This window comes from Eumetopias jubatus, unplaced genomic scaffold, assembly GCF_037043125.1.
Source record: "Eumetopias jubatus isolate StellerSeaLion01/CBP00866 unplaced genomic scaffold, mEumJub1_p1.0 scaffold_81, whole genome shotgun sequence".
NCBI classification, from domain to species: domain Eukaryota; kingdom Metazoa; phylum Chordata; class Mammalia; order Carnivora; family Otariidae; genus Eumetopias; species Eumetopias jubatus.
In genome coordinates this window covers 35,975-60,476 of record NW_028274887.1, presented here as the reverse complement: position 1 = coordinate 60,476, position 24,502 = coordinate 35,975, and the positions used below count along the sequence as shown (strand labels likewise).

The following is a 24,502-nucleotide window of genomic DNA, read 5'->3' as shown; positions in this document are numbered from 1 at the left end:
ATCAAAATCCAGGAGGCACAGGGAACCCCTCTCAAAATAAAAAAAAATAGGTCAACACCCCGACATCTAATAGTAAAACTAACTTTTTGTCAGAGACAAAGAGAAAATCCTGAAAGTAGCTCGGGACAAGAGATCTGTAACCTACAATTGTAGAAACATTAGATTGGCAACAGACCTATCCACAGAGACCTGGCAGGCCAGAAAGGACTGGCATGATATCTTCAGAGCACTAAACGAGAAAAATATGCAGCCAAGAATACTATATCCAGCTAGGCTGTCATTGAAAATAGAAGGACAGATAAAAAGCTTCCAGGACAAACAAAAACTAAAGGAACTTGCAAACACAAAACCAGCCTACAAGAAATATTGAAAGGGGCCCTCTAAGCAAAGAGAGAGCCTAAAAACAGCATGGACCAGAAAGAAACACAGATAATATACAGTAACAGTCACCTTACAGACAATACAATGGCACTAAATTCATATCTTTCAATAGTTATGCTGACTATAAATGGGCTCAATGCCCCAATTAAAAGACACAGGCTATCAGATTGGATTAAGAAAAAAGCCCCGTCAATATGCTGTGTGCAAGAGACTCATTTTAGACCCAAAGACACCCCCACATTGAAAGTGAGGGGGTGGAAAACCATTTACCATGCTAATGGACACCAAAAGAAAGCTGGGGTGGCAATCCTTATATCAGACAAATTAGATTTTAAACCAAAGACTGTAATAAGAGTTGAAGAAGGACACTATATCCTACTTAAAGGGTAAATCCATAAGAAGATCTAAGAATTGTAAATATCTATGCCCCTAACATTGGAACAGCCAATTATATAAGGCAATTAATAACAAAAGCGAAGAAACATATTGACAACAATACAATAATAGTGGGGGACTTTAACACCCCCCTGACTGAAAAGGACAGATCATCTAAGCAAAAGATCAACAAGGAAATAAAGACTTTAAATGACACACTGGACCAAATGGACTTCACAGACATATTCAGAACATTCCATCCCAAAGCAAGGGAATACACATTCTTCTCTAGTGCCCATGGAACATTCTCCAGAATAGTCACATCCTAGGTCACAAATCAGGTCTCAACCTGTACCAAAAGATTGGGATCATTCCCTGAATATTTTCAGACCACAATGCTTTGAAACTAGAAATCAATCACAAGAGGAAAGTCGGAAAGAACTCAAATACATACATGGAGGCTAAAGAGCATCCTACTAAAGAATGAATGGGTCAACCAGGAAATTAAAGAAGAATTTAAAAAATTCATGGAAACCAATGAAAATTAAAACACAACTGTTCAAAATCGTTGGGATACAGCAAAGGCAGTTCTAAGAGGAAAGTATATACCAATACAAGCCTTTCTCAAGAAACAAGAAAGGTCTCAAATACACAACCTAACCCTACACCTAAAGGAGCTAGAGAAAAAACAGCAAAGAAAGTCTAAACCCAGCAGGAGAAGAGAAATAATAAAGATCAGAGCAGAAATCAATGAAATAGAAACCAAAAGAACAGTAGAACAGATCAACGAAACTAGGAGCTGGTTCTTTGAAAGAATTAACAAGATTGATAAACCCCTGGCCAGACTTATCAAAAAGAAAAGAGAAATAACCCAAATCAACAAAATCATGAATGAAAAATGAGAGATCACAACTAACACCAAAGAAATACAAACAATTTTAAGAACATATTATGAGCAACTCTATGCCAGCAAATTAGATAACCTGGAAGAAATGGGTGCATTCCTAGAGATGTATCAACTACCAAAATTGAACCAGGAAGAAATAGAAAACCTGAACAGACCTCTAACCACTAAGGAAATTGAAGCAGTCATCAAAAATCTCCCAACAAACAACAGCCCAGGGCCAGATGGCTTCCCAGGGGAATTCTACCAAACATTTCAAGAAGAATTAATACCTATTCTCCTGAAACTGTTCCAAAAAAATAGAAATGGAAAGAAAACTTCCAAACTCGTTTTATGAGGCCGCCATTACCTTGATTCCCAAACCAAAGACCCCATCAAAAAGGAGAATTACAGACCAATATCCTTGATGAACACGGATGCAAAAATTCTCACCACAATAGTAGCCAATAGGATCCAACAGTACATTAAAAGGATTATTCACCATGACCAAGTGGGATTTATCCCTGAGCTGCAAGGTTGGTTCAACATCTGCAAATCAATCAACGTGATACAATACATTAACAAAAGAAAGAACAAGAATCTTATGATCCTCTCAATAGATGCAAAAAAGCATTTGACAAAGTACAGCATCCTTTCTTGATCAAAACTCTTCAGAGTATAGGGATAGAGGGTACATACCTCAATATCATAAAAGCCATCTATGAAAAACCTATGGCGAATATCATTCTCAATGGGGAAAAGCTCAGAGCTTTTCCCCTAAGGTCAGGAACGTGGCAGGGATGTCCACCATCACCACTGCTATTCAACAGAGTATTAGAAGTCCTAGCCACAGCAATCAGAAAACAAAAAGAAATCAAAGGGATCCAAATTGGTAAAGAGGAAGTCAAACTCTCACTCTTTGCAGATGATATGATACTGTATGTGGAAAACCCGAAAGACTCCACCCTAAAACTGCTAGAACTCATACAGGAATTCAGTAAAGTAACAGGATATAAAATCAATGCACAGAAATCAGTGGCATTCCTATACACCAACAACAAGACAGAAGAGAGACAAATCAAGGAGTCGATCCCATTTACAATTGCACCCAAAACCATAAGATACCTAGGAATAAATTTAAATAAAGAGGCAAAGGATCTGTACTCAGAAAACTATAAAACACTCATAAAAGAAATTGAAGAAGACACAAAGAAATGGAAAAACCTTCCATGCTCATGGATTGGAAAAACAAACATTGTGAAGATGTCAATGCTACCTAGAGCAATCTACACATTCAATGCAATCCCCATCAAAATACCGTCCACTTTTTTCAAAGAAATGGAACAAATAATCCTAAAATTTGTATGGAACCAGAAGAGACCCCGAATAGCCAGAGGAATCTTGAAAAAGAAAAGCAAAGCTGGCGGCATCACAATTCTGGACTTCCAGCTCTATTACAAAGCTGTCATCATCATGGCAGTATGGTACTGGCACAAAAACAGACCCATAGATCAATGGAACAGAATCGAGAGCCCAGAAATGGACCCTCCACTCTATGGTCAACTCATCTTTGACAAAGCAGGAAAGAATGTCCAATGGCAAAAAGACAGTCTCTTCAACAAATGGTGTTGGGAAAATTGGACAGCCACATGCAAAAAAATGAAACTGGACCATTTCCTTACACCACACACAAAAATAGACTCCAAATGGTTGAAAGAACTAAACGTGAGACAGGAGTCCATCAAAATCCTAAAGGAGAACACAAGTGGCAACCTCTTCGACCTCAGCCGCAGTAACTTCTTCCTAGAAACATCGCCAAAGTCAAGGGAAGCAAGGGCAAAAATGAACTATTGGGATTTCATCATGATAAAAAGCTTTTGCACAGCAAAAGAAACAGTCAACAAAACCAAAAGACAACCGACGGAATGGGAGAAAATATTTGCAAATGACATATCAGATAAAGGGCTAGTATCCAAAATCTATAAAGAACTTATCAAACTCAACACCCCAAGAACAAATAATCCAATCAAGAAATGGGCAGAAGACATGAACAGACATTTTTCCAAAGAAGACATCCAAATGGCCAATAGACACATGAAAAAGTGCTGGACATCGCTCGGCATCAGGGAAATCCAAATCAAAACCTCAATGAGATACCACTTCACACCAGTCAGAATGGCTAAAATTAACAAGTCAGGAAACAGCAGATGTTGGCGGGGATGTGGAGAAAGGGGAACCCTCCTACACCATTGGTGGGAATGCAAGCTGGTGCAACTACTCTGGAAAACAGTATGGAGGTTCTTCAAACAGTTGAAAATAGAGCTACCATACGATCCAGCAATTGCACTACTGGGTATTTACCACAAAGATACAAATGTAGGGACCCAAAGGGGTACGTGCACCCCAATGTTTATAGCAGCAATGTCCACAATAGCCAAACTATGGAAGGAGCCAAGATGTCCATCGACAGATGAATGGATAAAGAAGAGGTGGTATATATACACAATGGAATATTATGCAGCCATCAAAAGGAATGAGATCTTGCCATTTGCAATGACGTGGATGGAACTGGAGGGTGTTATGCTGAGTGAAATAAGTCAATCAGAGTTATACATGTATCATATGACCTCACTGATATGAGGAATTCTTAATCTCAGGAAACAAACCGAGTGTTGCTGGAGTGGTGGGGGGTGGGAGGGATGGGGTGGCTGGGTGATAGACATTGGGGAGGGTATGTGCTATGGTGAGCGCTGTGAATTGTGCAAGACTGTTGAAGCACAGATCTGTACTTCTGAAATAAATAATGTTAATATGTTAATATTAATAATATGTTAAGAAAGAAAAAGAGAAGAAGAAGATAGCAGGAGGGGAAGAATGAAGGGGAGTAAGTTCGAGGGGGAGACGAACCATGAGATACAATGGACTCTGATAAACAAACTGAGGGTTCTAGAGGGGAGGGGATTGGGGGGATGAGTTAGCCTGCTGATGGTTATTAAAGAGGGCACATTCTGCCTGGAGCACTGGGTGTTATGCACAAAGAATGAATCATGGAACACTACATCAAAAATTAATGATGTAATTTATGGTGATTAACATAACAATAACAATTTAAAAAATGCATTTTGACATAAATAATGTTGTCCACTGCCAACCTAATCCAGTAATTAAGAGAATATATTTTTATCACTTGCAACAGCAATTACGTGGAACAAATTCATACTTTAACGTTTCCTTAAGGTATGACTCCATAACTCTAAAAAGGCAAATAATTAGAATAAAATATTTTGCCTGACACCAAAACTTGGATTACTTTTCTTGGAGTCAATTATAAGTGTTAAGTGAACTGTTTTCCCCTTAGAATTGGCCTGGGAGTACATCAGACCATTATTTTCAAGGTGGATTTTTAGTAAAATGTCCCTTTCTCACAGAAGCCTTTTTTGATCTCTCAGGTTTGTGATTAAACATGGTATGATATGTTATACATGAAGCATCTTCATTAAATGTCTGTTGAATTAAACTACTTACAAAATATAATCCCAAGATTTTTTATGCAATAGATGTTTACACCATAAGCATTTTTTTCTCTTCTCCATTGGGTAAGATAAGGTTGAAACTACCATCCAGATGATATATATAATTCAGTATATTTGAAGAAGAAAATTCTGTCATCATTACCAGATGTTGCAAGTAATGTGAGAAAGTCATATAAAAAGTTTTAAAAGAAGAAAATTACCAGTTAAGTAGAAAATTATACATTAATAGATTATGATATATTTTAGACTTCCTTTTTCAGTTAAAGAAAATAAATCAGCAGGTCACGAGAAAGTGGAAACTTAATTTTAGAATTATTTGTAATGCTCCAAACACATAGCAATGACAAATAGAATATTTTTAAAGTAAATAACATAGAATAAGTAAGATTTATTTCACCTTCAATCAAAACTGAAACAGTATTACACAGAAAGAAGGGAGCATTAACTATCAGCATCTAATCAGAAATAAGTAAAAAGTGTCAAAAATTTGACTCCTCAGAAAGATATATGCATTCCCATTATAACTGTATTATTTACAATAACCAAGATATGGAAACAACCTAAGTGCTCACTGACAGATGAATGGATAAAGAATATATATATGTATATATATATATTCCATGAAAAAAGAATGAAATCCTGCCATTTGCAACAACATGGGCGAACGTTGAGGGAATAATACTAAGTGAAATAAGTCAGACAGAAAGACAGACAATGTATAATCTCATTTTATGTGGAATCTTAAAAAAGGGAGGGGAATGGTCATACATACAGAGAACATATTGATGGGTCATAGAGGTAGGAGGTAGAGATGGGTGAATAAATAACTCATGGAGCTTTAATGTATAGCATGGTGACCATAATTAATAACATATTACATATTTACTTTTTTATTGTTATGTTAATCACCATACAGTACTTCATTAGTTTTTGATGTAGTGTTCCATGATTCATTGTTTGTGTTTAACACCCAAGTCCTCATTGTAATATGTGCTCTTCTTAATACACATCACCAGGCCAACCCATCCCCCCAACCCCCATATGAAACCCTCAGTCTGTTTCCCAGAGTCCATAGTCTCTCATGGTTCATCTCCCCCTCTGATCCACCCTTCATTTTTCCCTTCCTTCTCCTAATATCTTCCATGCTGTTCCTTAAGTTCCACATATAAGTGAAACCATATGATAATTGTTTTTCTCTGCTTGACTTATTTCACTTAGCATAACCCCCTCCAGTTCCATCCATGTTGATGCAAATGATGGGTATTCATCCTTTCTGGTGGCTGAGTAATATTCCAGTGTGTGTGTGTGTGTGTGTGTGTGTGTGTGTGTGTGTGTGTGTGTGTGTGTGTATTACGTCTTTTTTATCCATTCATCTGTTGAAGGGCATCTCAGCTCCTTCTACAGTTTGGCTATTGTGGACATTGCTGTTATGAACATTGGGGTGCATGTGCCCCTTCTTTTCACTACATCTGTATCTTTGGGGTAAATACCCCAAATTGCAGTTGCTGAGTCATAGAGTAGCTCTACTTTTTAATTTTTGAGCAACCTCCATACTGTTTTCCAAAGTAGCTGTACCAACTTGCATTCCCACGAACAGTGTAAGAGGGTTCCCCTTTCTCCACAACCTCTCCAACATTTGTTGTTCCTGACTTATCAATTTTTGCCATTCTAACTGTTGTAAGGTGGTATCTCAATGTGGTATTGATTTGAATTTTCCTGATGGCTAATGATGTTGAACATTTATTCATGTGTCTGCTAGCCATTTGTATGTCTTCTGCCCATTTCTTGACTTGATTATTTGTTTTTTGGGTGCTGAGTTTTAGAAGTTCTTTATAGATCTTGGATACCCGACCTTCATCTATAGTGTCATTTGTAAATATCCTCTCCCATTCCGTGGGTTGCCTCTTTGTTTGGGGACTTCATCAAGATAAAAAGCTTCTGCACAGCAAAGGAAACAGTCAACAAAACATATTACATGTTTAAAAGTTACTAAGAGAGTAAATCTTGGGGTGCCTCAGTGGTGCAGTCAGTTAAGCATCAGACTCTTGGTTTCAGCTCAGGTCATGATCTCAGGGTCAGGAGATGGAGCCCATGTCAGGCTCTGCACTTAGAGCAGAGTCTGGTGGAGACTCTCTCTCCCTCCTCCTATGCCCCTTTCCCCTGCTCTCTCTCTCAAATAAATAAATCTTTGAAATAAAAAAGAGTAAATCTTAATTGTTCTCATCTCAAGAAAAAAATCTGTATGGAAACAATGAATCGTGGATCACTGCATTGAAAACTGGTGATGTATTGTATGATGACTAACATAACATCATAGAATAAAATTTTTAAAAGAATCTGTAACTATATATGGTGACAAATATTAAGTAGTTATTGTGGTGATCATTTCTCAATGTATACAAATATTGAATTATTGTGTTGTTCATCTGAAATTAATATAATGTATGTCAAATATAACTCGTTTTAAAAGTGAATTGGAGGGTATTATGCTGAATGTAATATGTCAATCAGAGAAAGACAACTATCATATGGTTTCACTCATATGTGGAATTTAAGAAACAGCACAGAGGATCATAGGGGAAGGAAGGGAAAATTAAATGGGAAGAAATCAGAGAGAGGGAAAAACCATGAAAGACTCTTAACTATAGGAAACAAACTGAGGGTTGCTGGAGGGCAAGTGGATGGAGGCATAGAATGACTGGGTGATGGGCATTAAAGAGAGTACATGGTGTGATGAGCATTGATTGTTGTATGCAACCGATGAATTACTGAACTCTACATCTGAAACTAATGATGCACCAAATATTGGCTAATAGAATTTAAATTTTAAAAAGAAGAAAAAAATGACACTTATTGTGCTAATAAGGCCAAAAATACTATATCTGGGGTGGGGAAACTAAGAGTACAAACTCCATAGAATAAGAAATTTGAATTAAACTTCCCAGAACTTGAAAAAACATACACATCTTTCAGAGTAGTGTATATTTTTGTTTGTTTGTTTTACCTTTCTCTTACTAATGAAATGTAACATATTGATTGATTTGCAAATATTGAACCAACCCTGCATTCCTAGAAAAAAATCCCACTTGATCCTGGTGAATGACCCTCTTCATGTGTTATTGAATTTGGTATGCTATTTTCTTGAGAATTTTTGCATCTCTGTGTGTCAGAGATATTAACCTGTGGTTTTCTTTCTTCTTCTTCTTCTTCTTCTTCTTCTTCTTCTTCGTAGTAGTAGTAGTAGTAGTAGTAGTAGTAGTAGTATCTTTGTTTCGTTTATGTACCAGAATAATGCTGGCCTCATGGAATGGATTTGAAAGTTTTTTTCTTCTATTTTTTTTTCTTTTGGAAGAGTTGGAGAAAAATCGTTATTAACTCTTCTTTAAATGTTTGGTAGAATTCACCTGTAAAGCCAACTGGTCCTGGACTTTTGTTTGTTGGGAGTTTTTTGACTACTGACTCAGTTTCATTGCTAGTAATCAGTCTATTCAAATTTTCTATTTCCTCCGAATTTGGTTTTGGAAGGCTAAATGTTTCAAGGAATTTATCCATTTCTTCTAGGTTATCCAATTTGTTTGCAAATAATATTTCATAATATTCTTTTATAGTCCTTTGTAATTTCTGTGGAGTCAGTTATTTCTCTTCCCCAATTTCTGATTTTATTTATTTGAATCCTCTTTTTGTTCTTGATGAGTCTCCTAAAGGTTTACAAATTTTGTTTATCTTTCCAATGGAGCAGTTCCTGGTTTCATTGATTTTTTTTTTAATTCTCTATTCAATTATTTCTGCTCTAATCTCTATTATTTTCTTTCTTCTTTGGCTTTGGGCTTTATTCATCTTTTTCTAGCTCCTTTTGGCTTTACATTTGTTTTTTTTATTTGATATTTTCTTTGTTTTCTTGAGGTAGGCCTATATTGCTATAAACACCTCTATTAGATCAGCTTTTGCTGCATCCCAAAGATTTTGGACTGTTGTGTTTTCACTCATTTTTCTCCACATATTTTTGGATTTACTCTTTGATTTCTTGATTGGCCTCTTCATTGTTTAGTTGCATGTTATTTAGCTTCCAAGTATTTTTGTTCCTTCTAATTTTTTCTTGTGATTGATTTCTAGTTTCATAATGTTATGGTCAGAAAAGATGTATTTTAATTCATACCAAGGATATGAATTAAATCTTTTTTAATTTATTGAGACTTGTTTATTGCCCAACATGTAATCTATTCTGGAAAATATTCCATGTGCACTTAAAAAGAATATGTATTCTGCCATTTGGGGATGGAATGTTCTGCATACATCTGTTAGATCCATCTGGTCAAATGTGTCATTCAAAGCCATTATTTCCTTCTTGATTTTTTGTCTGAATGACATATTCATTGGCATGTTAAAGTGTTAAAGTCCCTACATTGTTGTATTACTGTCAATTTCTTCCTCTTCATCTGTTAATAATAGCTTCATGTATTTAGGTGCGCCCATGTTGGATACATAGATATTTACAATTGTTAAATCCTACTGTTTGTTCCTTTTATTGCTATGTAGTGTCCTTCTGTCTCTTGCTACAGGTTTTGTTTTAAAGTCTATTTTGTCAGATATAAGTATTGCTAGAACCCATTTTTTCCCTTCCATTACCATGATTTTGATCCCTTTACTTTTAATCTGCATGTGTCTTTAGGTCTGAAGTGGGTAGCTAATCTCTTATGGGTAGCATATGGATGGGTTTTGTCTTTTATCCATTCAGTCATCATGTCTTTTGATTGGAGCATTTACTTCATTTACACTTAAAGTAGTCATTGATTGTACTTATTGCCATTTTGTTACCTTTTTATGGCTGTTTTTGTGTTTCTCTCTTCTTTTCTTCTTCCTTTGCTCTCTATCCTTATAGTTTTACGGATTTTTCTAAAGGAATCTCTTGGATTCCTTTCTCTTTATTTTCTGTATATCTATTAAAAGATTTTGACTTCTGGTTATGATCATCTCAATAGATGCAGAAAAAACATTTAACAAATTATAACATCTATTTGTGATAAAAACCCTCAACAAAGGAGGTTTAGAGGAAATATACCTCAACATAATAAAGATCATAATGTATGAAAAACCCACAGCTAACATTATACCTAATGGTTAAAAACTGCTTTCTCCCTAAGCTCAGGAACAAGACAAGGTACTCTCACCACATTTATTCAATATAGTACTGGAAGACCTAGCTACAGCAATGAGACAAGAAAAAGGAATAAAAGGTATCCAAATTGGTAAGGAAGAAGTAAAACTTTTGCTATTTGCAGATGACATGATACTATATATAGAAAACCCAAATGACTCCACCAAAAAATGACTAGATATGAAATGAATTGTGTAAGGCCACAGGGTAAAAATCAATGTACAGAAATCTATTGTATACACTAATTATACACTAATACACTATACACTAATAATGAAGCAGCAGAAAGAGAAATTAAGAAAGCAATCCCATTTACAGTGGCATCAAAAAGAATAAAATACTGAGAAATAAACTTAGCCAAGAATGTGAAAGTCCTGTACTCTGAAAATTATAAAACATTGATGAAAGAAACTAAAGATGATACAAAGAAATGGAAAGACATTCCATGCTCGTGGATTAGAAGAACAAATATTGTTTAAATGTCTATATTACCTAAAGCAATCTACAGATTTAATACAATCCCTATCAAACAGCATTTTTTATGGAACTAGAGCAAACAATCCTAAAATTTGTTATGGAACCAAAAGAGATCCCAAACAGCCAAAGCAATCTTGAAAAAGAAAAACAAAGCTGGAGGTATCGCAGTTCCAGATTTCAGGTTATATTACAAACAATGGAACAGAACAGAAAGTCCAGACATAACCCCATGATGTTATGGTCAATTAATTTTCAATAAAGGAAACAAAAATATGCAATGGAAAAAATACAATCTCTTCAAGAAATGGTGGTGGAAAAACTGGACAGCAACATGCAAAAGAATGAAACTGGACAACTTTTTTAAACCATACCCCAAAATAAATTCAAATGGATTAGGAACTAAATGTGAGACCTGAACCCATGAAAATCCTAGAAGACCACACAGTGATTTCTCTAACATCAGTCATAACAACATTTTTCTAGATATGTCTCCCAAGACAATGGAAACAAAAGCAAAATAAACTATTGGGACTACATCAAAATTAAAAGCTTATGCACAGCAAATGAAATAATCAGAACAACTAAAAGGCAACATACAGATGGAGGAGGAAAGATAGCAAAAGAGTAGGGGACCAGCATTTTATCTGGTCCCTTGAATTCAGCTAGATATCTATCAAAAAAAAAAGCACAAAATTGGAACGTTTAGAAGTTTGCTCTTATGAGGGACATCCCCGCCTGAAAGGTGCTAAGGTGGCAAAGTCGGGCAGAATACTACATGGGACACTGTGGTCTCGGGATCCCCAGGGTCACAGAAAGAACAGGGGTGTCTGAGTGTGGCAGATTTCCCAAGCATTGGAGTGGGGAAGCTGGCTACAATAGTGAGCCCCAAAGTGGACCCTCAACTAGGTGTTGCCATAAACCAGGAACCGTGGCACCATCGCACAACCACTCTCCAAGCAGAGGCCCAGCAAGAGACAACCACTGGGAGATCCAACTCCTTGCCCTGGGCTGAACAGCGCAGGTGTGAGCACAATCAGGAAAATGCTACCAGAGCAGGGGCCCAGTGAGCCAACGGGGCTGCCCTGAAACACCACTCCCTCTGCTGGGAAGATTAATGCAGGTGTGCACCACAGGAGTCTGGGGAGTTTGACGCACACGAAAGGGATTGGGTGCCTTTCCCTGAGGATGCACTGAGGAGTGGGGGCTGTAATTCTTCAGCTCTGGGGCTGGAGATAAGGGAGCTGCCATTTTTTGCTTTTTTTTTTTTCTTTTTATCCTCTAAAGCAATGCAAAAGGCTTTCAGGGAACAAAAGCCACATAGAGCAACCTGAAGCAGCTTACAACTGAGCCCTGCCCCCTGGCAAGGGGTGGTGCAACCTCACCCAGGGAAAGACACCTGAGTATAAGTCCAACAGGCCCTTCCCCCAGAAGACCAGCAGGATCCTCAGGCAAATACCAAGTTTATAGATCACTCAGAGCCAAAATATTCCTACACTAGGGGAAAATAGTATATAGAATTAGAGGTTTTTTTCACATGAGAATTTAGTATTTCAGGTTAAAATTTTATTTTTTTAATCTCATTTCAACTAGTTTCTTATTTTATATACTCTTTATTTTTAAGTATTTTTTTAATTTTCATTTTACATTTACATTTTATAGATATATTCTTCATTGATGGCTTCCTTTCACTGTACTCTGTTTTGTCCACCTGTGAGAATATAGTCTCTCTCCCCCTCCCTTTATTTTGCTCTTTGTTTTCGTTTTTTGGTTTCTGATTTTTTCAGATTTGTCTAGTGTGTATTTTGCTTTGGTCGTGGTTGATATTTTTTATTTTGTACTCCCATTCATCTATTCTTCTCTGGGCAAAATGACTACAAGGAAGAATTCACAACAAAAGAAAGGAAAACCAAAGCTGGGGGTATCACGATGTCTGACTTCAAGCTATATTACAAAGCTGTGATCATCAAGACAGCATGGTACTGGCACAAAAACAGACACATAGATAAAAGAAACAAAATAGAGAGCCCAGAAATGGACCCTCCACTCTATGGTCAACTAATCTTTGACAAAGCAGGAAAGAATATCCAATGGAAAAGGGACAGTCTCTTCAACAAATGATGTTGGGAAAATTGGACAGCCACATGCAAAAGAATGAAACTGGACCATTTCCTTACACCATGCACAAAAATAGACTCAAAATGAATGAAATACCTGAATGTGAGACAGGAATCCATCAAAATCCTTGAGGAGAACACCAGCAGCAACCTTTTTGACCTCAACCACAGCAATTTTTTGGTAGACACAACCTCAAAGACAAGGGAAACAAAAGCAAAATTGACTATTGGGACCTCATCAAGATAAGAAGCTTTTTCACAACCAAGGAAATAGTCAACAAAACCAAAAGACAACTGACAGAATGGGAGAAGATATTTGCAAATGTCTTATTAGATAAAGGGCTAATATCCAAGATCTATGAAAAACTTATCAAACTCAACACCCAAAAAACAAATAACCGAGTCAAGAAATGGGCAGAAGACATGAACAGATATTTCTCCAAAGAAGACACACAAATGGCCAACAGACATATGACAAACTGCTCAACATCACTTGGCATTGGGGAAATACAAATCCAAATGACAATGAGATACCACTTCACACCAGTCAGAATTGCAAAAATTAACAAGAGAGGAAATAACAAATGTTGGTGAGGAGAAAGGGGAACTCTCTTACACTTCTAAGTGGGAATGAAAACTGGTACAGCCACTTTGGAAAACAATATGGAGGTTCCTCAAGAAGTTAAAACAGAGCTACCTTACAACCCAGCAATTTTATTTACCACAAAGGTACAAATGTAGTGATCAGAAGGGGCAACTGCACCCCGAATGTTTATAGCAACAATGTCCACCATAGCCAAACTGTGGAAGGAACCAAGACATCCATCGACAGATAAATGGATAAAGAAAACATGGTATATACATATACAATGGAATATGACTCAGCCATCAGAAAGGATCAATATATAGCATATCGATGTGGATGGCACTGGAGGGTATTATGCTGAGCAAAATAAGTCAGTCAGAGAAAAACAATTATTATATGGTTTTACTCATATGTGGAATAGAAGGAACAGCACAGAGGATCATAGGGGAAGGGAGGGAAAATGAATGCGAAGAAACCAGAGAGGAAGAAAATCCATGACAGGTTCGTAACTATTGGAAACCAACTAAGGGTTGCTGGAGGAAAGGTGGCTGGGGAGATGGGGTAACTGTGTGATGGGCATTAAGGAATGCATGGGATGTGATGAACACTGGGTGTTATACACAACTGATGAATTGTGGAACGCTACATTTGAAACTACTGGTGTACTCTATGTTGGCTAATTCAATTTAAATTTTTAAAAAGTCTATTTTGTATGATATAAGGATTGCTACTCTGACTTCTTTTGACATCCACTTGCATGATTAATGTTTCTCCATCTCTTAATTTCATCTGCAGGTGTCTTTAGGTGTGAAATCTTTTATATATATATACACACTCTGTCATGCTCTTTTCCTTGGAGCATTCAGTCCATTTACATTCAAACTAATTATCATTAGACATGTATTTATTGATGTTTTGTTACTTGTTTCATAGTTTTTTGTGTAGTTTTTCTCTGATCCTTTCTTCTCTTGCTCTCTCTCTCATGGTTTGCTCGTTTTCTTTAATGATATTCTTGGATTTCTTTCCCTTTATCTTTTGCATGTGTATTAGTGCTTTCGGTTTGTGGTGACCCCCTGGATTATATATAGCCTTTTCAGTCTATATTAAGTTGAATGCTGTTTAAGTTCAAACCCACTGTTGACTCCTCCTCATGTGTTAGGGTATATGTTTTCATATTTTACATACTTTTATTTTGTGAATCCCTTAACTGATTTTTACAGAAATACTTATTTTTACTGCTTCCTTGATTCATTATTGTCCTACTCTCACTTACGATTTTTTTCCACTCATAGTGTCCCCTTCAATATTTTTTGTAGTTAATTTAGTGGTCATGAACTCTTTTAGTTTGTGTGGCTAAGAAACTCTTTTTTTCCCCTTCTTTTCTGAAGGATAGGCTTGCTGGATAAATTATTCCTTCCTGCAGATTTTTCTCATTCAGCACTTTGAATATTTAACGCCACTTTCTTCTGTCCTGCATAGTTTCTGCTGAAAACTCAGCTGATACCTTTATGGGCTTTCCCTTGCATGGTAACTGTCTTCTTTTATCTTGCTGCTTTAAATGTTTTTTCTTTATCACTACCTTTTCCCATTTGGATTACTATGTGTCTTGATGTGGACCTCCTTCGGTTGATTTTGTGGGAGGGGATATCTATGCCTTATGGATTTGTATAGGTTTCCTTCACCAGATTAGGTTAAGTTTTCAGCTCTTCTTTGGTCAAATAGATTTTCTGCCCCCTTTTCCCACTTTTCACCTTCTGGGATCCCTCTAATGTGGGTGGTGTTATACTGGATGGAGTCACTGAATTCCCTATGTCTCTTCTCATTTTTGTGTACTTTTTCCTCTCATTTTTTCCAGTTGATTACTTTCCAGTACTGTCTTCTAGTTCATTAATTTGTTCCTCTGCTTCGTCCATCCTGCTAATTATTCTATCTAGTATATTCTTAATTACATTTCTTGTGTTCCACATCTCTGATTATTTCTTTCATATCTCTTTGTTAAGAGTCTCAATGATGTTCCCCCTTCTGATGTCCTCCCTCTTTTCATTTCCCCAGTGAGTATCTTTATAATTGTTATCTTAAATTTTCTGTCAGGCATGTTCCTTATATCCATTTTGTTTAGGTCTCTTGCTGGGGCTTTGTCCTCTTCTTTCGTTTAGGACATAGTCCTCTGTCTGCTCATTTGGCCTACTTCTCAGAGAATATCTCTCTGTTAGGAAGGTCAGATATATTGCTTGTTCTTGAAAATACGGGGCAGAACATACATTTTTAACTTGGTGATGCTGGTTCTCCTCTGAAGGTAATGCATAGCAACAACAGAGACTGGATCTGGACTGTGTCATTGTGCACAACACATGGGGTGTGCTGTTTTAACAAGATGCATGCGTGTTCTGTGGGTGATGGGGAGACATATTGTTGTCAAGGATTGTGTGGGTCTTATCAGGGAGGGTATCCACAGCACTGGGACTGAAGCAGGTGTGGTAGGTGTGGGGATGGGCCATGGTTTATGCAAGTTAGTGATTGCTAGATTGTGCCTGGTCTTGCAGGTAGGTGTCTGTTTACAATGAGGGGCCGTAGAGGGAAATGGCACCTGCCAGCTCCTTTGTTCCTGGACAAGTCCCTTAGCAAACTCTGAGTTCAGGAACTATGTCTCCCTTGTTTAGTCCTCAAGCACCTTTCAACCTGCTTCACCCAAGCTTCTCCAGACTGTTTGCTGTGCTTTCTCTTTAAGGACAGATCTCAGCTTCCGATCACCTTCTGTGCTCTCTCAAAGCTGAGACAGCTGATTTTTAAAAGTTCCAAGCTTTAAGTCTGCTGGTTGTATACGCTCACAAATGTCATCCCTTCTGATTTTCAAAGCTATAAGCTATGAGGATGTCTCTACGCTTTAGAGGCTCCCCGGTGTAGTAGTTTGTTTCTGGCCCCTCTGTGACTGTGGTTCCCTCCTTCTGGAGGTCAGAAATATGGGGTTTAGATTCCTACAGAGTCCTTGACCTTCCTACCATTTTGATGTGATTCTCTCTCTCCATTTAGTTGTATAGTTTTGTTGGGAAATCTGAAGGTCCATTTCTGGGTGACTCTGGTGTGAGTGTTACCTAGTTGTATCTGTGGGATGAGGTGAGTTTAGGGTCCTTCTACTCTGCCATCTTCCCCACAATTCAGTTTATTTTGTCTCATAAAAATATTACGACTCCAACTTTCTTTTCACTTCCATTTGCATGATAAATGGTTTTGTGTCCCATTACTTCCAATCTGCTTTTATTTTTAGGTCTGAAGTGATTCTCTGGTAGGCAGCATAAAGATGGGTCTTGCTTCCTCTTTACCGTCTATGTTTTGTGATTGGGATATTTAGTCCTTTTTTGTTAAAGCACTCATTGATAAAGTATTTGTATCTCTCTAGTTTACTTCACAAGGAAAAGTGTGACAGGCTTCGCTCAGAGAAGGAGGTCTACGTGGAACGCCTCTTTCAACTCACGGCTTGTTTCTGGCTGACGGAAGGCTTCTGAAGGGTGTGTATGGAAGCCTAGGCAAAAAGCGCATACACTTCACTCTCCGGGGGGAAAAAAAGCAAGAACCCTAAAGCATCGGCGAGAAACCGTCTCTCAACGATCACCTTCTTTCCTGGCGAGACAGAAACATGTTCAATTCTGTGTGTGTGTGTGTGTGTGTGAGGGCACGGGCGCGCGCGCGTGCGTCAGTGAATAAGGAGAGTGCCATGTACTGACCTGGGAAAAGCAAGTCTGCGTATACGGCGACTCGCCACTAGCATCTTCAGGTATCCTGGAGAGAGAAGCATTTCCAAAAGTGGGTGTGGAAGCATCATGAAAGTGCCGTACGCTTTACTACCTTTCCCTGGACTTAACTCCGAGAAACGTCCTCCCTGACGATCGAAAAGAGCTGAGCCATCTCAAGGCTGCGTGTGATCGCACAGGGACCGTTCCCTGGACCTAACTCCGAGAAACGAGTCGGGGAACAAGGCAGCTTTCAACGGACGTCTTCTTTCGTGAGCCCAGAAGCATGTGCATATGTAGGCGTGGAAGCGTCAGGAGAGCGCCGTAGACCGCCCTCTAAGAGGCAACCTCGCTTTTGCGAAGCCGTCTTGCACCTGACATCCTTTGCCTTGGAGACGGGAGCCATTTATATAGTCGTGGTGGAAGCACAAGGAACGTACAGTGCCCTGTCCTCCTCTCTTAGAAACAAGGCCGCGCGCAATGGGACTTTCAGCCTAGCATATGGACGGGGTCATGAAGTCAGTCGAGATTGCAAGTGGACGTGTGCAGGCATAAGGAGAGTGCCCTATACTTAACTCCGAGAAAGCATGACGGAGGGAGACCGTCTTTCAAGCGAACCCCTCTCCTGAGGATATATCGAAGCAGTCTCAAAAGGGGTTGTGGAAGCACAACGCAAGGGTTGTATAGGAAACTCGGAAAAGAAGGTGGTGTAGAAGGCAGCTTTCCCCCGCGTCTTGCTTCAGGTTTAGGGAAGGGATACTCACTGCGCGTGTGGAAGCCTAGGGAAAGTACCATGGGCTGATGTGTGAAAAGCAAGCCTGCGCAGAACGCAACGTTCAGCGCACATCTTGTTTCACGAAGAGAGAAGCCGTTTCCAATGTGTGCGTGGAAGCCTAAGGCCAAGTGCCATATATCCTTACCCCCACGGAAAACCGCTGTAGGAAACCCGTCCTTCAACTCACAGCTTCCCGGAGGAAGTTTTTCTAAAGTGCGTGTGGAGGCCCAAGGAAAAGTGTGACAGGCTTCGCTCTGAGAAGGAGGTCTGTGTGGAACGCCTCTTTCAACTCACGGCTTGTTTCTGGCTGACGGAAGGCTTCTCAAGGGTGTGTACGGAAGCCTAGGCAAAAAGCGCATACACTTCACTCTCCGGGGGGAAAAGGGCAAGCACCCAAAAGCATTGGCGAGAAACCGTCTCTCAACGAACACTTCCTTTCCTGACGAGACAGAAACATGTTCAACTCTGTGTGTGTGTGTGTGTGTGGGTGGGTGTGTGTGTGTGTGCGCGCGCGCGCATGATTGAATAAGGAATGTGCCATGCCCTCACCTGGGAAAAGTAAGTCTGCGTATACGGCAACTCTCCACTAACATCTTCCGGTATCCTGGAGAGAGAAGCATTTCAAAAGTGGGTGTGGAAGCATCATGAAAGTGCCGTACGCTTTACTACCGTTCAACACCCAAACTCAACACCCAAAATACAAATAACCGAGTCAAGAAATGGGCAGAAGATATGAACAGATATTTCTCCAAAGAAGACACACAAATGGCCAACAGACATATGACAAACTGCTCAACAGCACTTGGCATGGGGAAAAAGAAATCCAAATGACAATGAGATACCACTTCACACCAGTCAGAATTGCAAAAATTAACAAGCGAAGAAATAACAAATGTTGGTGAGGAGAAAGGGGAACTCTCTTACACTTCTAAGTGGGAATGAAAACTGGTACAGCCACTTTGGAAAACAATATGGAGGTTCCTCAAGAACTTAAAACAGAGCTCCCTTACAACCCAGCAATTTTATTTACCCCAAAGCTACAAATGTAGTGATCTGAAGGGGCAACGGCACCCCGAATGTTTAGAGCAACATTGTCCACAATAGCCAAACCGTGGAAGGAACCAAGACATCCATCGACAGATAAATGGATAAAGAAAACATGGTATATACATATACAATGGAATATGACTCAGCCATCAGAAAGGATCAATATTTAGCATATCGATGTGGATGGCCCTGGAGGGTATTATGCTGAGCAAAATAAGTCAGTCAGAGAAAAACAATTATTATATGGTTTTACTCATAGGTGGAATAGAAGGAACAGCACAGAGGATCATAGGGGAAGGGAGGGAAAATGAATGCGAAGAAACCAGAGAGGAAGAAAATCCATGACAGGTTCCTAACTATTGGAAACCAACTGAGGGTTGCTGGAGGAAAGGTGGCTGGGGAGATGGGGTAACTGTGTGATGGGCATTAAGGAATGCATGGGATGTGATGAACACTGGGTGTTATACACAACTGATGAATTGTGGAACGCTACATTTGAAACTACTGGTGTACTCTATGTTGGCTAATTCAATTTCAATTTTAAAAAACTCTATTTGGTCTGATATAAGGATTGCTACTCTGACTTCTTTTGACATCCACTTGCATGATTAATGTTTCTCCATCTCTTAATTTCCATCTGCAGGTGTCTTTAGGTGTGAAATCTTTTATACATATATACAAACTCTGTCATGCTCTTTTGCTTGGAGCATTTCGTCCATTTACATTCAAACTAATTATCATTAGACATGTATTTATTGATGTTTTGTTACTTGTTTCAGAGTTTTTTGTGTAGTTTTTCTCTGATCCTTTCTTCTCTTGCTCTCTCTCTCATGGTTTGCTCGTTTTCTTTAATGATATTCTTGGATTTCTTTCCCTTTATCTTTTGCATGTGTATTAGTGCTTTGGGTTTCTGGTGACCCCCTGGATTATATATAGCCTTTTCAGTCTATATTAAGTTGAATGCTGTTTAAGTTCAAACCCACTGTTGACTCCTCCTCATGTGTTAGGGTATATGTTTTCATATTTTACATACTTTTATTTTGTGAATCCCTTAACTGATTTTTACAGAAATACTTATTTTTACTGCTTCCTTGATTCATTATTGTCCTACTCTCACTTACGATTTTTTTCCACTCATAGTGTCCCCTTCAATATTGTTTGTAGTTAATTTAGTGGTCATGAACTCTTGTAGTTTGTGTGGCTAAGAAACTCTTTTTCTCCCCTTCTTTTCTGAAGGATAGGCTTGCTGGATAAATTATTCCTTGCTGCAGGTTTTTCTCATTCAGCACTTTGAATATTTAACGCCACTTTCTTCTGTCCTGCATAGTTTCTGCTGAAAACTCAGCTGATAGCTTTATGGGCTTTCCCTTGCATGTTAACTGTCTTCTTTTATCTTGCTGCTTTAAATGTTTCTTCTTTATCACTACCTTTTCCCATTTGGATTACTATGTGTCTTCATGTCGACCTCCTTCGGTTGATTTTGTGGGAGGGGATCTCTATGCCTGATGGATTTGTATAGGTTTCCTTCACCAGATTAGGTTAAGTTTTCAGCTCTTCTTTGGTCAAATAGATTTTCTGTCCCCTTTTCCCCCTTTTCACCTTCTGGGATCCCTCTAATGTGGGTGTTGTTACACTGGATGGAGTCACTGAATTCCCTAAGTCTCTTCTCATTTTTGCATACTTCTTTTTCCTCTCATTTTTTCCGCTTGATTACTTTCCATTACTGTCTTCTAGTTCATTAATTTGTTCCTCTGCTTCGTCCATCCTGCTAATTATTCTATCTAGTATATTCTTAATTACATTTATTGTGTTCCACATCTCTGATTATTTCTTTCATATCTCTTTGTTAAGAGTCTCAATGATGTTCCCCCTTCTGATGTCCTCCCTCTATTCATTTCCCCAGTGAGTATCTTTATAATTGTTATCTTAAATTTTCTCTCAGGCATGTTCCTTATATCCATTTTGTTTAGGTCTCTTGCTGTGGCTTTGTCCTCTTCTTTCGTTTAGGACATAGTCCTCTGTCTGCTCATTTGGCCTACTTCTCAGAGAATATCTCTCTGTTAGGAAGGTCAGATATATTGCTTGTTCTTGAAAATACTGGGCAGTACATACATTTTTAACGTGGTGATGCTGGTTCTCCTCTGAAGGTAATGCATAGCAACAACAGAGACTGGATCTGGACTGTGTCATTGTGCACAACACATGGGGTGTGCTGTTTTAACAAGACGCATGCGTGTTGTGTAGGTGATGGGGAGACATATTGTTCTCAAGGATTGTGTGGGTCTTATCAGGGAGGGTATCCACAGCACTGGGACTGAAGCAGGTGTGGTAGGTTTGGGGATGGGCCATGGTTTATGCAAGTTAGTGATTGCTAGATTGTGCTTGGTCTTGCAGGTAGGTGTCTGTTTACAATGAGGGGCCGTAGAGGGAAATGGCACCTGCCAGCTCCTTTGTTCCTGGACAAGTCCCTTAGCAAACTCTGAGTTCAGGAACTATGTCTCCCTTGTTTAGTCCTCAAGCACCTTTCAACCTGCTTCACCCAAGCTTCTCCAGACTGTTTGCTCTGCTTTCTCTTTAAGGACAGATCTCAGTTTCCTATCACCTTCTGTGCTCTCTCAGAGCTGAGACAGCTGATTTTTAAAAGTTCCAAGCTTTAAGTCTGCTGGTTGTAGACACTCACAAATTTCATCCCTTCTGATTTTCAAAGCCATAAGCTATGAGGATGTCTCTACGCTTTAGAGGCTCCCCGGTGTAGTAGTTTGTTTCTGGCCCCTCTGTGACTGTGGTTCCCTCCCTCTGGTGGTCAGAAATATGGGGTTTAGATTCCTACAGAGTCCTTGTCCTTCCTACCATCTTTGATGTGATTTCCTCTCTCCATTTAGTTGTAGAGTTTTGTTGGGAAATTGAAGGTCCATTTCTGGGTGACTCTGGTGTGAGTGTGATCTAGTTGTATCTGTGGGAGGAGGTGAGTTTAGGGTCCTTCTACTCTGCCATCTTCCCCACAATTCAGTTTATTTTGTCTCATAAAAATATTACGACTCCAACTTTCTTTTCACTTCCATTTGCATGATAAATGGTTTTGTTTCCCATTACTTCCAATCTGCTTTTATTTTTAGGTCTGAAGTGATTCTCTGGTAGGCAGCAGAGAGATGGGTCTTGCTTCCTCTTTACACTCTATGTTTTCTGATTGAGTTATTTAGTCCTTTTTTGTTAAAGCAATCATTGATAAAGTATTTGTATCTCTCTAGTTTACTTCACAAGGAAAAGTGTGACAGGCTTCGCTCTGAGAAGGAGGTCTGCGTGGAACGCCTCTTTCAACTCACGGCTTGTTTCTGGCTGACGGAAGGCTTCTCAAGGGTGTGTACGGAAGCCTACGGAAAAAGCGCCTACACTTCACTCTCCGGGGGGAAATAAAAGCAAGAACCCAAAAGCATCGGCGAGAAACCGTCTCTCAACGAACACCTTCTTTCCTGACGAGACAGAAACATGTTCAACTCTGTGTGTGTGTGTGTGTGTGTGTGTGTGTGTGTGTGTGTGTGTGCGCGCGCGCGCGCGTGAGGGAATAAGGAATGTGCCATGCACTCACCTGGGAAAAGCAAGTCTGCGTATACGGCAACTCTCCACTAACATATTCAGGTATCCTTGAGAGAGAAGCATTTCCAAAAGTGGTTGTGGAAGCATCATGAATGTCCCGTACGCTTTACTACCTTTCAACACCCAAACTCAACATCCAAAAAACAAATAAGTGAGTCAAGAAATGGGCAGAAGATATGAACAGATATTTCTGCAAAGAAGACACACAAATGGCCAACAGACATAGGACAAACTGCTCAACATCACTTGGCATGGGGAAAAAGAAATCCAAATGACAATGAGATACCACTTCACACCAGTCAGAATTGCCAAAATTCACAAGCGAAGAAATAACAAATGTTGGTGAGGAGAAAGGGGAACTCTCTTACACTTCTAAGTGGGAATGAAAACTGGTACAGCCACTTTGGAAAACAATATGGAGGTTCCTCAAGAACTTAAAACAGAGCTCCCTTACAACCCAGCAATTTTATTTACCCCAAAGCTACAAATGTAGTGATCTGAAGGGGCAACGGCACCCCGAATGTTTAGAGCAACATTGTCCACAATAGCCAAACCGTGGAAGGAACCAAGACATCCACCGACAGATAAATGGATAAAGAAAACATGGTATATACATATACAATGGAATATGACTCAGCCATCAGAAAGGATCAATATTTAGCATATCGATGTGGATGGCACTGGAGGGTATTATGCTGAGCAAAATAAGTCAGTCAGAGAAAAACAATTATTATATGGTTTTACTCATAGGTGGAATAGAAGGAACAGCACAGAGGATCATAGGGGAAGGGAGGGAAAATGAATGCGAAGAAACCAGAGAGGAAGAAAATCCATGACAGGTTCCTAACTATTGGAAACCAACTGAGGGTTGCTGGAGGAAAGGTGGCTGGGGAGATGGGGTAACTGTGTGATGGGCATTAAGGAATGCATGGGATGTGATGAACACTGGGTGTTATACACAACTGATGAATTGTGGAACGCTACATTTGAAACTACTGGTGTACTCTATGTTGGCTAATTCAATTTCAATTTTAAAAAACTCTATTTGGTCTGATATAAGGATTGCTACTCTGACTTCTTTTGACATCCACTTGCATGATTAATGTTTCTCCATCTCTTAATTTCCATCTGCAGGTGTCTTTAGGTGTGAAATCTTTTATACATATATACAAACTCTGTCATGCTCTTTTGCTTGGAGCATTTCGTCCATTTACATTCAAACTGATTATCATTAGACATGTATTTATTGATGTTTTGTTACTTGTTTCAGAGTTTTTTGTGTAGGTTTTCTCTGATCCTTTCTTCTCTTGCTCTCTCTCTCATGGTTTGCTCGTTTTCTTTAATGATATTCTTGGATTTCTTTCCCTTTATCTTTTGCATGTGTATTAGTGCTTTGGGTTTGTGGTGACCCCCTGGATTATATATAGCCTTTTCAGTCTATATTAAGTTGAATGCTGTTTAAGTTCAACCCCACTGTTGACTCCTCCTCATGTGTTAGGGTATATGTTTTCATATTTTACATACTTTTATTTTGTGAATCCCTTAACTGATTTTTACAGAAATACTTAATTTTACTGCTTCCTTGATTCATTATTGTCCTACTCTCACTTACGATTTTTTTCCACTCATAGTGTCCCCTTCAATATTTTTTGTAGTTAATTTAGTGGTCATGAACTCTTGTAGTTTGTGTGGCTAAGAAACTCTTTTTCTCCCCTTCTTTTCTGAAGGATAGGCTTGCTGGATAAATTATTCCTTGCTGCAGGTTTTTCTCATTCAGCACTTTGAATATTTAACGCCACTTTCTTCTGTCCTGCATAGTTTCTGCTGAAAACTCAGCTGATAGCTTTATGGGCT

General features: G+C 38.9%; 1 long non-coding RNA gene across 1 annotated transcript in view; it reads right to left on the bottom strand.

Moving 5' to 3' along the window:
• The window catches only part of LOC148161728 (uncharacterized), a 28,788-nt gene extending 6,082 nt beyond the window's left edge, over window positions 1-22,706 (bottom strand). The window contains exons 1-2 of the long non-coding RNA XR_015767386.1: window positions 22,641-22,706; window positions 13,016-13,110 (exon numbers count right to left, since the gene is read on the bottom strand). This is a non-coding gene — a long non-coding RNA (uncharacterized LOC148161728). The remainder of the gene's footprint in view (window positions 1-13,015; window positions 13,111-22,640) is intronic.
• Window positions 22,707-24,502: the final 1,796 nt, after the last annotated feature.